Below are 12,182 nucleotides of genomic sequence, written 5' to 3'. Positions count from 1 at the left end.
CAGGGCAGCATGCCAAGTGCTCCCCAGAGCAGCAGGGAAGGAAAGAAAAGTGGGCGTCATACCGAGTGCTCCCCAGCCTCCCCACAGAAGCGAGGCAACACGCTGAGCACTTCCCAGCCTCCCTGGAGCACTGGGCAGGGGAGGAGAGGGGGCAGCACACAGAGCACTTCCCAGCCTCCATGGAGCACCGGGGAGAGGAAGACAGGGAAGGAACAGCTCCCGGAGCACTAAGGGAGGGCAGGAGCACAGGGGGGCCAGGTGCTGGGGGCAGCAACACTCCACCCCCCAGCATGCCAACAGTAGGCTCTTTGGGGGCAGAGTGTGGGCATGGCCCAGCTGGCAATTTGGGAAGGCAGAGCATTCCCTTGCCTAACCACCAGACACCCCTGCAAATTGGACAAGGACCAAAGCTGGAGGAAAGAATCCACATGAATACGGACAATCTCGTCCAGGCTGAGGTGATCTCCATCAGAAGAATACCCCCGGGAGCAGCTTTTGCAATCAAAAGGCCAGTGTGACCAGCCTGGAGAAAACTTATCCTGAAGAAGACAGTCTGACTGACCTGGACTGCCTTTCACCATTAATAGTTTTTGAATAATATTGGAATAATATTTTTAAAAAAATCTATTAATGGTGAAAGGCAGTCCAGGTCAGTCAGACTTGTGCACTTCTGAAGAGAGCTTAGCTGGATAATGTACTTGCAGAGTTGACTGTAGTTCAGTGCAGATAACGTCTATTGATCTCAGCCATAGTTAGGCATTCTGCGTACCTGCCTACAAATCTGGTATAAAAGTTGATCAAACTTTGTGTATCTTTCCATATATCTTCCCTTTAATAAGTGTTCTAACAATGTTGTCTCCTGGAGAGTCCTACTAAATCATGGCAACCTAAGCAAACAAGAAATAACCAGGGGAGACCTGCAAGCTAGGAACCACCCTGTCATCACAGGTGTTAGTGTGTTCTGAGTGGAAGGGCAGTTCAGTATGAAATACATACTCGTTAATCTCAGAGGGTATGTCTACACTACAGTGTTATTTCGAAATATCTTATACCTTATTTCGAAATAACGCGTCTACACACAAAATGCCTGTCAAAATAGCTTTTTGCTATTTCGAAATAGCACGTCCACACTGAGTGGATGCTGAATCACATTTAAGGCTGGCTGGAACCAGGTCTGGCAGCACGTCAGGTCAAGATTTACTTTGTGTGGCTGCTGCCTGAGGCTATCTGAGGCCTGTGCTTAAAGGGACAACCCCCACTCCCTTCCCCTCCCCGGACAGCCGGTTCTCAGGTTTCCCTGCTTGCTTGCTTCATTCAATGAGATGTCTCTGCGTGCTCTGGTTGCCCTCACTCAGGACACCACAGCACTCTGCAACATGGAGCCAGAGCTGCCCCTGGGCACACTGGTACTTCTCTTGGACACATTGCTGCAAGCCTGGCTGCACTTTCTGCAGGCTGCCATCGAGGAGGTCCATCGGGGGGCTGCCACTATCCAGGAGCCATGCGGGAGAGCTTCCATCCTGAGGAGCACTAAGAGCCTCCCTAGTCTGCCCCACTGGGGGCTTGTGCCTCATTCCTCCCTCACATCCTTCCACTTACCCTTCCTGATGTCAAATAAAATACACGTATCTTCATGAACACAAACTCTCTTTATTTAACAAAACGGGGGGTGGGAGAATGAAACCCTGGTGAGACTGCGGAAAGAAGGCGGGAGAGGGGAAGAAAGAGGGTGGAAAGGAGAGGGGGAAACCTGGGAGGAGGGAGCTGGAAGGGGGAAGCAAGGGGAAGAAGGGGGGAGGGGAAGCTCAGGATTGGGGATCTCGCCGGACCAACTTGATTTTCATGCAAACCTGCTCCTGGGTTCGCATGTGGCCTTTGGTGGCCAGGCTGACAGCTATCCTGCCATAGACGGCTGCATTCCTCCATCTAGTGCGGAGATCATGGATGTTGGGGGCATTTTCCCCCCCCCCAAACCTGAATAAGGTCCGTGATCTCCACCCTGGGCCAGGAAGGCGCCTGCCTTCTCTGGGCCCTGGCGGGCTCCTGGGAGCTGGCAGACTGCACCTGGGGAGCAGTGGCAGGCTGGCTGCCAGTGGCTTGCTGGCTCATGTTTTGGGGCCACTGGGTCGGGCAGTGACTGCTGGCTCTGGGCTGGCAGGCTTGGAGCTGGCACAGGCACTGTGGTCAGGGTCTACCCCTTTAAGGGCTCCGGGAAAGGGGGAGGGACGGGGTGTTCTTGGGAAGGCTGAAGGCCCCCCATTTCAAAATAAGTGTCTACACAGCACTTATTTCGAAATAGCAATTTCGAAATTGGCATTATTCCTCGTGGAATGAGGTTTCCAATTTCGAAATAAGCCCTCCACGGCTGTTATTTCAAAATGACTTTGTGTAGACATACCCAGAGATTAACACTTGGCTCAGGTGTTAGTATGAATGAGGAATAAGTCCTCCAATTGAAATGCACAAGGTCTGCTTCTCTAGTGCAAACAGAGTCTGTCTATATGGCTGTTGTAATTCTGCATTAAAAAAGTGTAACTATTTTTGCAAAAATAAACCAATCAGAATCGAAGCTTTGGAATATACAGTATTAGCAATCCTTATTTTGTCCTGGGTGTCTTACTTACAAAGAGTGTGAAATAAACAGCCAGAAGTAAATGCAAGTAAATTATACAATTTAAAAGTAAACAAAAAGTGAAAATTCTGTATGTTGTCTTGGGTACTTGTGCTTAGGGAGATGTGCCAGGATTATAAACTCATCTCTTCTATGGAATCCGTACAGTGGTAGAGCCATGTAGGTTCTCGCTGCAGTTCTCTTACCCTAGGAATGCAGGAGGAAATAGCTGTGTATCGTCAGGGACAGAGGAGAATCTACAGTAGATGCTCTTGTGCATCTTGCCTTCCCTCTTTGATTAATGTGTACTCCCCTTCCTGTTTCAATCACCTTTAACTACTGCATAGGGAACTGGCCAAAGAGGCAATGAGGGAGGGGGAATTGGAGCATATATTACCTATGAAGAGAGGTTAAAGCGACTGGGACTTTTCAGTTGAGAAAAGAGGAGACTGAGGGGGGATATGATAAAGGTCTATAAAATCATGAGTGGTATGGAGAGGGCAAATAAAGAAAAGTTATTTATTAGTTCCCATAATAGAAGAACTAGAGGACACCAAATGAAGTTAATAGATAGCAGGTTTAAAACTAATAAAAGAAAGTTCTTCTTCACACAGCGTGTAGTCAACCTGTGGAACTTCTTGCCAGAAGAAGCTGTGAAGGCTAGGACTATAACAGAGTTTAAAGAGAAGCTAGATAATTTCATGGAGGTTAGGTCCATAAAAGGCTACTAGCCAGAGGATTGAAAGGTGTCCCTGGCCTCTGTTGGTCAGAGGCTGGAGATGGATGGCAGGAGACAAATTGCTTGATCATTGTCTTCGGTCCACCCTCTCTGGGGCCACTGTCGGCAGACAGGCTACTGGGCTAGATGGACCTTTGGTCTGACCCAGTACGGCCGTTCTTATGTTCTATCAGTGAGCGCTAAAGAAAGAAAAGCTGTTCTGTTCAGATGAAAGAAAAATTATCCCATACTTGTTATCTGTATTTGAATATTTATGTATGCAAGTGTTAGGAGGCTGCAAAATGAGAGTAGATGGAAAGGAAGGCAGAGATTTTCTTTTGCTCTGACTCTTCTTGATTCTTTGTTTTGTTGCTTGTATGTTATGCTCATGAGGACATTGAAGAGAGCTGAGGCACTTACATGCTTTGCCAGCATGAGTGGGTGAGGCCTCTAGTGTAAATGGAACATTCATGTTGAATTGTGAGTTTTGCTATAGCTTTCACTGGAACCAGGATTTCATTCCCTGTGGGTATTGATAATGGACATGTCACTATTGGAACTCATCCCTGTTAAAGGTAACTAAATTTCACAGCGTGGATTATTTTAGTGTCCTGCTGGGTCCTCCTTAATCTGTAAAATTATAGGGCTGGTGTTATGTTCCATGAAGTTGCTGATACAGCAAGATGTTTGTAAAAGCCAAGCAAACCAAGGCACTAAGAAATTAATCTGTGTCGTATTATAAGCAGACTAGTTTGGTCAGTAATAAGAGAAAGAAAAGCTGTGTGTTTTAATATATTTAAACCCTGTCAACATTCTTAAACAATTATTCTCTTTTATATACAGGCGCATCTAAACAATTGTAGACTGGTCATTTTTTTTAGAAATTTGTTAAAAAGATAAATATAGCTGATTTATTTTAAGTGTAGCAGAAACCAGCAGTTGTGATTCCTGATCTTGCTTTAAAATACCCATTTAGTATAATAGTAAACAAATACCCTCTCAGACCAATTCCATAGTTACAGGATTTACATATTTTTTCTCAGCTATTTTGTGACACAACTAATTAAAAGCTCTTGCTTTATTCTCCTTTGAATGTAATAAAACCTTGCCTTGTTCTTTGTCATTCTAATCCTTCTCTTTAGCATTGACACATTTCTAATACCTCTTCAGACAGGCCAGACACTTCTGCCTCACATGTACAGAACCCACATTGCTCAATACCTTCTGACAAAATGGTTACATCCTCCCGTGGCTTGGAAGTGATAGATGCTGTCAAAAAGCGTTTTCCAAATGGCTTCTCTTTGTCACCTCTACCAGATTTTATCCTCCACTGTAGAAATGTGCAGTTTAATGTTGCGTTTCAAATCATTTTTGGCTGAAAAAGTGTGTAATGGAATCAGGGCATCCCATGAATACCCTTAACAGTAGGAGATGCCTTTTTTGTTTGAACACTAGATTCCCAACAGACCCACGATGGCAGTGAAATTACACTTTTGACCTTCTTCACTAAAGTGTTCCTTTCTTTTTATGATTAAATGAGAGTAACCAACAATGACTTTCTCTAAAATGCATGAGTTTCCCTCTTTTATATATTTTTTACAAGAGAGGATGCCTGGCAGTTCCCAGATGATTACCTCCTCTTAAAAGGGGACTCCTCTGCTTTCTGTGCATTCTCTCTTGTTTTTATATAAAAAGTATTTTTGTGCATTTTTAAAGGGAGTACAAGATTGATTTTCCCCCCATAATCCTTACTGGCAAGAAAAACTCTGAAAGGCAGTGACCAGTTACCCATTTTTGTTGCCTCATAAGCCATTAAAGGCAGAAAGTAAAAAACTTGCCCCAACTATTGCTTTAGGGTATTGCCACTGAATATGATAAACAGAACTTTAAATATATGAGAGAATGCATTGGACACAGTGTTCACATGCTCAGAGATTATTTGGTTGCCCATAATGTAATGCACAGTTGAGTCAAACTGAAATAAAAATGGGAATATTTTATGAAGAATCCCATGTACCCCCCTCTTATGCATCTAACCTGTGAATGTTTCCCTTCATATACATGAGCACTGAGCTTTAATCCATCCCAACTGCTGTGATTTCCCTCTGCACCATTTTATGCATGGATATTCTGGCATATCAGTTGCATGGCTTTTTAGGGGGGAGAGTTTATTAGATCAAGCAATACAGTCCATGGATAAACCTGGATTAACAGGTTTTAAAAACTTGAATTGATTTTTATTTCTTCAAATACATTTTTGTCTATTTCTACCAGCTCTAAGCTACTAAAATTACTGCCCTTATTTGTAGATCCATGTAATATTCTGTGAAAAGCACAGGGTGTAATTTCACAGTATTGTTTATGTAGGAGCCTACAATAAGGCGGCAAATTATTGAGCTTCAGTATAGGGGAAAATAGGAGAAATTCTCTGGTCTGTATAATAAAGGAGTCTAATAGTGAACTAATGAGCCCACTGCCCTTAAAATATAACAGGTTTTGTTCTATTTATTTAATTTTTCTGGGATGAAGTGGTATTTTTTGGGGGGCAGAGAACAGCACAAAGCAAATGAGTTAGAAGAGAAATGGACACTAAAAGTAAATATAATTTGGGGCCTAAGGTATTTGGCAGTTCTTATTTCAATTCTTTCACCAAGTGCATTTTAAATTTCTTCATAGCTGATATAAATTAATGATCGCTATGGAACTGAAGTAACCTTGTCATCAAGGAATATTCTGTTAGTGTTGACATACTCATTCCCAACAAACATGAATCATCCAGCCACATATCCCTATGCCTCTGGCTGTACTATAATGTTTCACTAGTGTAGTTAGAATTAAAATGTCAGCATTAAATACGGCAGAACCAGATGGGCTGTGAGCACAATAGCCTCTCCAAATCCAATAGTTTTCTATTTAGCTAGTCCCTTAAAGTGACTTGCTTCTAGGACAGCCTCCAAAACATCATGTCAGCCAGTTGCATTCTAGTATAAAATCACACAGCCAGAATCCCACAACACTCTGGGAGCTAGCACTTCCAGAAGCCATTGTGCTTTATCACTCACACCTCCTTCACATGTGATAAAAGCAATCATGCTATAACTTGGTGATGCTGGTATGACTGCTTCGTGAAATAAAGTGCTACATAGTCCTGTACAATGTTAACAGCAGAGTTCCCCATGCTTTGAAGTACGTATATTCTATATGTTTCAAAATGGTTATTTTAATGTCCTTAGTTCCCACATCAGTCAACAAGATTGCTCCCTTAATTCAAGTCATTTTTCAAGTGACCATAGTACTGATACTGATCATACTGGAATTGAGAGCCTTATCCAAAGAACAGCCTCTTCTTAGGCAGCAGCAGCACCTTGAGGTCATGGAAGGGTCAGTGAGAGGGTACTTTAGTCTCCATACCCAATGAGGGCTGATCCAGTATCCTTTAGATTCATTGGAAACATTCCCTTCTACTTCAGTGAGTGCCGGACCAAGACTTTCAATCCATAGCTTCCTTGGAGAGATTGCTAATAAGCTTGCCAGTTATGGTATGATGTGGACTGACAGTAACAACCTTCAGTGACATGTAATTGTTAAATGGTTCAGACTGAGTACTGGATAGCTTGAGAGACTGGTAATGGGATATTGAGCACTACTATTGATCAGAGCTGTATTCACACTGGTGACCTATAAGTGAAAGCCTGATTGTCCCATTTCTAATCTCTTGAGCTATCTGGTCCTTCAGCCCAAGCTATTTTACTCCTATGTGCAGTTGTAACTCTCTTGCATGTTAAAATACATTATAGGTTTTCATATTTAACACTAATCAAATTCAAGGACATTCAGGACTTAGCTGCTATTCCATGCTAAATTTACTTCTTTGCTTTGATTGATCCAAGGTGCTCATGCTGGGCTGGACTGTTTCACACCATATGGCTGTAATATCTAGTCAAAACAAAAAATAGGCCCCTGAAACACTAGCTTTTGTACCTCGTAATTTCATTGTTTGTGTGCAGTGTTAGCCTCTTAAGACTCAGTTCTGCCCTTAAGTACATGCGTGAGACAGGCATCTCTTGAGCTATCAGGTTCTTCAGTCCAAGCTATTTTACTTCTCTGTGCAGTTGTAATGCTCTCTCTCTCTCTCTCTCTCTCTCATGTTAAGATAAATTCTAGGTTTTTGTATTTAACACACATAAATATTACATAGGAAACATTCTGGCATGTTCCAGGATGGGCCTGAGCCCTAAAATATGTTTTGATACAGATCACCTCTTAAATAGGTGGGTTTTTTAAACAATAGAACTTATAAGTTAATAGTCTAAAAGTAGTATTAAGATGTGTGATGTTTCTGGCATTAGCTCCTTCAGACCAAATTTATGATCAAAAGAATCCTTCTGATTCCTTCATTTAAGATAGGATATTCTGTTAACATCTTTTGATTATTGTAGTGTGACTCACTACACAGTATCAACATGTTGAAACTCTAGGTGAGGGGTGGGCAATAATGTTAGAACAGAAGACTACTTCACAAATTTTTGAAGTGGCCTCTGGCTGTCCTGGAAGGGGTCGGGCCAGGACACTTTCCATGCTCCCATGCCCACAGACCCTGATTGACCTGGGGTGCAGGACCGTGTGAAATCTTTGACCCCCATAGAGGATTATGAAAACTGGAACAGCTAGCGGTTCCTTCTAGGCGCCACACGCCCCTGGGACGAAACTTTGCATGCTCCCTCCGCCCCCAGGCCAATCAGAGAGGGAGCGCGCAATCTCTCATCCCCTGTCTCTGCCCTGCAAGGAGTGTGCTGCACCTATAATGAACCATCAGCTGTTCAAAACACCTGGCAATTCATTCTGAGCACCGAGTGCCCCTGGCAAGGGGAGAAACTTTGCATGCTCCTCCACCCACAGGTCTTGATTGACCTGGGAGCAGCAGGGCAGCCATGTGCTGGATCAACCAGCTTGGCCAGCTAGATCCAGCCATGGAAGCTCTTACTCACCCCTGCTTCAGTGTCAGACTGTTACTCATGAGTCAAATCCAGATGAAAGGGTTATGAAAACTGGCTACTGTATTGGAGCAGTTGTCTGTTTCAAGCCCACATTAAATTAACCATTAGCAATAAATAAAGCAAATCTGCCATTGCAAGCAACACTCAGGGCTTTTCTTATTTCAGTTTTGCAAATGAATGTATTTAATTTCTGGGCGTACTGCAAATCCTCTTTGTGACCTCCACCAAGCCGTGTTTATTAGACTGGAATAGGGAAGGAAAAATATCCCAGACCCATTGCCAATGTTCCCTCTAAGATTTTCCATACTTGGGTGGGTTGAATTTTCTTTTGAGTGGATTGAAATTTCTTATGTGCAACACCAACATGGAGGTAACGTATGGATGTGCACCCACCAGTACAAACAAAAACCATAGGTATAAATATATATTTTAAATGTCCCATAGGTGTGGAAGAAAATATATTAAAACAAGGGATAATTAACACGGAGCAATTCTTATGATTATTCAATATGAAATCAAATAAAAAGAAAATTAACACTACCCTTGGCTGAAGAAGTAGGTTGTGCATACGAAAGCTCATGATACTATTTATATATTTTTGTTAAAGATGCTACAGAACGCTTGGTTTTTTAAGGTCTTTATTTTTTTTTTTTTTAGTTACCAACTAACAGGGCTACTCCTCTGAGACTTTGGAGTACATGTATCATCATCCTTTCTAACAGACAGATGCATGTTTCAAAGATCTTGCAAATAAGGTTTCCTACTACAAAACAGCTAGCATGACAGCTAGTACTTGCTACTTCTGACTTGTAAGAGTCAGAACTCTAGTATATAGCAAAGATCTGGCCTTAATGCAGTGTAGTTTGCCATGTATTAATTAGTAACACAAGATTTAAACATTAAGATCAGAGTTTTAGATATCTGCAACACTCAAAAACAATTCTGTTAAAAGACTCTTTTTCTTTCTTACCTTAAGCCATTAACACAGGGGTGGGCAATATATTTTGATGGGGGAGCCACTCAAAGAATTTGGTAAGTGGTCAGGGGCCACACCCTTCCCTTATATTAATGGAGGAAGTGTGGGGGTCTGCGATGGAGGTGTTGGGTGCAGAAGGGAACTTGGGGTAAGGGATCCAGGTGTGGGATCTGGGAGGGAGATTGGATGAAGTAGGGGATCATGGACTGGGATGAAGAGGGAGTGCAGGGCCTGGGAGGGAGTCGTGGCCTGGGGCAGGGGCACAGGAGTAGGTAGAGGGATTTTGGCTCTGACCAAGGATAGCGGATCAGGGTGCAAGGTCTGAGGGGGGTTGTGACCTGAAGTGGGGCATAGAAGGAGATGCAGTGTCTGGGAAGGTGTATGGGGGCTGGAGTAGGGGTGCAGAAGGTTTGGGTTACATGGGGTAGGAGGGCAGAAGGGAGGCAGAGGGTTGGGGGAGGTAGGGAGGCACTGAAATGCCAGAGATAGGGTTCTGACTGGGAGACCTTACCTGGCTCCAAGCCAGCAGCCCAGCAGATTCCTTAGCCAGGGTCCCTGCCTTCCAACCCCAGCACGTGCTCAAGGGAGCTGCAAGAGCCGTGTTTGTTGCTCTAAACCAGGGCCCTTTGTTTGCGGCCCACGCTGAGGTTTGGGTTTACATGGGGCTCAACATGTGACCTGCAGGTGGGAGCCAAAATAAAAAGGTAGTCAATGTAATGGTCTTCTGTTAATATGGATTTTAGTAGTTAAATTCCTGGACTGACATTGCTCATTAAAAGTGCTGTCATACGGGTGGAAATCAGGTAAATATTGCTTTTTATTAATGTCAGCAGAACTGACTTAAATGGAGCCTGTGTACTGTGTAGTCTTGCCTTAATCTTTGTATTCATGCCCATCAGTGTGAAAGAAGATATTTGCATGTATATGCAACCACGCTTAAGTTGCAGCCCTTGGCATGTGCTGTGAGTATCATTGTGGCCACTGGAGCTTCCAAAGTTGAGTAGCCCTGCTCTAAACTGAATGCTGTGAGCTCGGGGCGTGCGCGAGGGGTGGGGGGCAGGGGAGATGGAGGAGGGGCACTTCATATGCTTCTGGTCTTGCAAACAGGCAGCTGCTATAGGTCAAAACCAGCTAACGGGAGCTACTGAGGGCGGGGGCAGCATGAGAAGCCTGTCTCCCCTCCCTCCAGGCTCTCAGCATTCAAAAACACACACATGGCCCTGCACCCAGCTTTCCTGAGTGCCAAGTGGGAGCGGGGCAGGCAGGGAGCCAGCTGAGGCTCTTGTGGCCAGATCTGGCCTGCACATCACCTTTTTCCCAGCCCTGCAGTAGCAGCTGGAGCCAGCTTCTTCATTTATAGCAGAAGCAGCTGTTGGTGCTTCTGCTCCTCCAAGAGGGCGGGGAGTGCCCTGCCCCCCTCTTTCCCCAGCCAATCAGCTGAGCTTCCTGCCTGCGCAGGAAGTTCTGAACCTCTGTGTGAGGCTCCGAACAGGGCTGCGCGGGTGCACAGCTTACAGGGAACCTTGCCCATTGCTAATTTAAACTCTGCTCAGAAGAAGATTGTGCAAAAATATCTCCTCAGTGCTCTTCCCCCATTTTAAAATGATTTACTTATTACCACAAGGGGAATCCCTCCCCACACAAAAAATAAAAGGAATTTCTGATAGTAATAGCAATGGGATTTAGCTTTCATGAAACAAATGATATGCTGTAGGGTGGGTTTCTGTGTGTGTTGCCTTCTAGCTATATTTGCAGCAATAAGCTCATAGTTTGTCAAAACTATCCTTCCCTCTCCCCATTTTCCTCGCCCTACAGACTCTTTGTAACAGAAGTCCTGCGTTCTCTGCAATACAACTTCCAGGCATCCCTGCTCATTTCCACAGAAACCCTACAATCCTACCCATTTCCCCCCTGCATTATTCCATTGCATTATTTGCAACATTTGAATATTAGCTGGTGGTTTGTATATTACATTAATCCAATATAGCATGAAATGACTCACAGGTATGTTATGTATTGTAGTGATGCGATAGAGCTAATTGTGTAAAGCAGTGCTTTAAGGATTGTTCTTCAAGGAGGGTTTGTCTTTTTAATCTCCACTAGGGTTCATCAAAGTGTTTGTGGACATAGAATATCCTTTGATGGCTTTTCAGCCCCAGTAAGATAGTCTGTGTAGGATAGCAGTCAACAAACTGATTAGATTATCAGAGGAGTAGGATATGAATAACACAAGTGCATAAAGGATCACAAAAGAAAGGACTGATACAATTTTAGGACTGTAAAAACTTGAATAAAAATAACAATAACGGGTCTTGTGTACGCATACTATAATGGCAAAATTGGAGAAATCAGAATAGTGTTAAAATGTTAAGCTGCTCTAATGATCTAGGTGGGCAGATCTAACGATAATAAAATATTTGGGAGCATGTACATATTCTCTAACCAAAGTATAAAGCATGTTATGTGCACTACTTAAGAGGCTGAATAAATAATGAAAAGGTCTGAGACTAAAATTCTATTGTTAGAATAGATACATGAACAATAAATACAGTTGAAACATTATGGACTAAATTCTCCTTTAGTGCAACTTCTATTGGCTAAAACAGGTACACAGAGGACAAATGTGACATTTTATTTTATACAGATATATTATAGGGATGACAGAAGAATGTTCATTATTTGGTAGAATTTTCTTCTCTGTGCTGTTTGCAGAAATGTGTGTGAAATCTGCCAGATGATATATAGCCATCCCATTACCTGTCTTCTTCTGGCAGGTAACTAGTTAGATTTGTGTTAAACAGGATTTGCTTTGCCATTTCCATTTGCTGCGAGAATGGAAATGTTACGATATGCTATATGACCAATCAATAACTGGAAAGT

The 12,182-nt window shown here is 43.3% G+C and overlaps 1 protein-coding gene across 2 annotated transcripts in view; it reads left to right on the top strand.

Annotated features, from left to right (window-relative positions):
* PPM1H (protein phosphatase, Mg2+/Mn2+ dependent 1H) overlaps positions 1-12,182 on the top strand; it is a 194,880-nt gene that overhangs the window by 120,746 nt on the left and 61,952 nt on the right. The window lies entirely within an intron of this gene.

Source organism: Pelodiscus sinensis, chromosome 1 (assembly GCF_049634645.1).
Source record: "Pelodiscus sinensis isolate JC-2024 chromosome 1, ASM4963464v1, whole genome shotgun sequence".
Classification (NCBI taxonomy): Eukaryota; Metazoa; Chordata; order Testudines; family Trionychidae; genus Pelodiscus; species Pelodiscus sinensis.
This window is presented reverse-complemented; position numbering and strand designations above follow the sequence as displayed.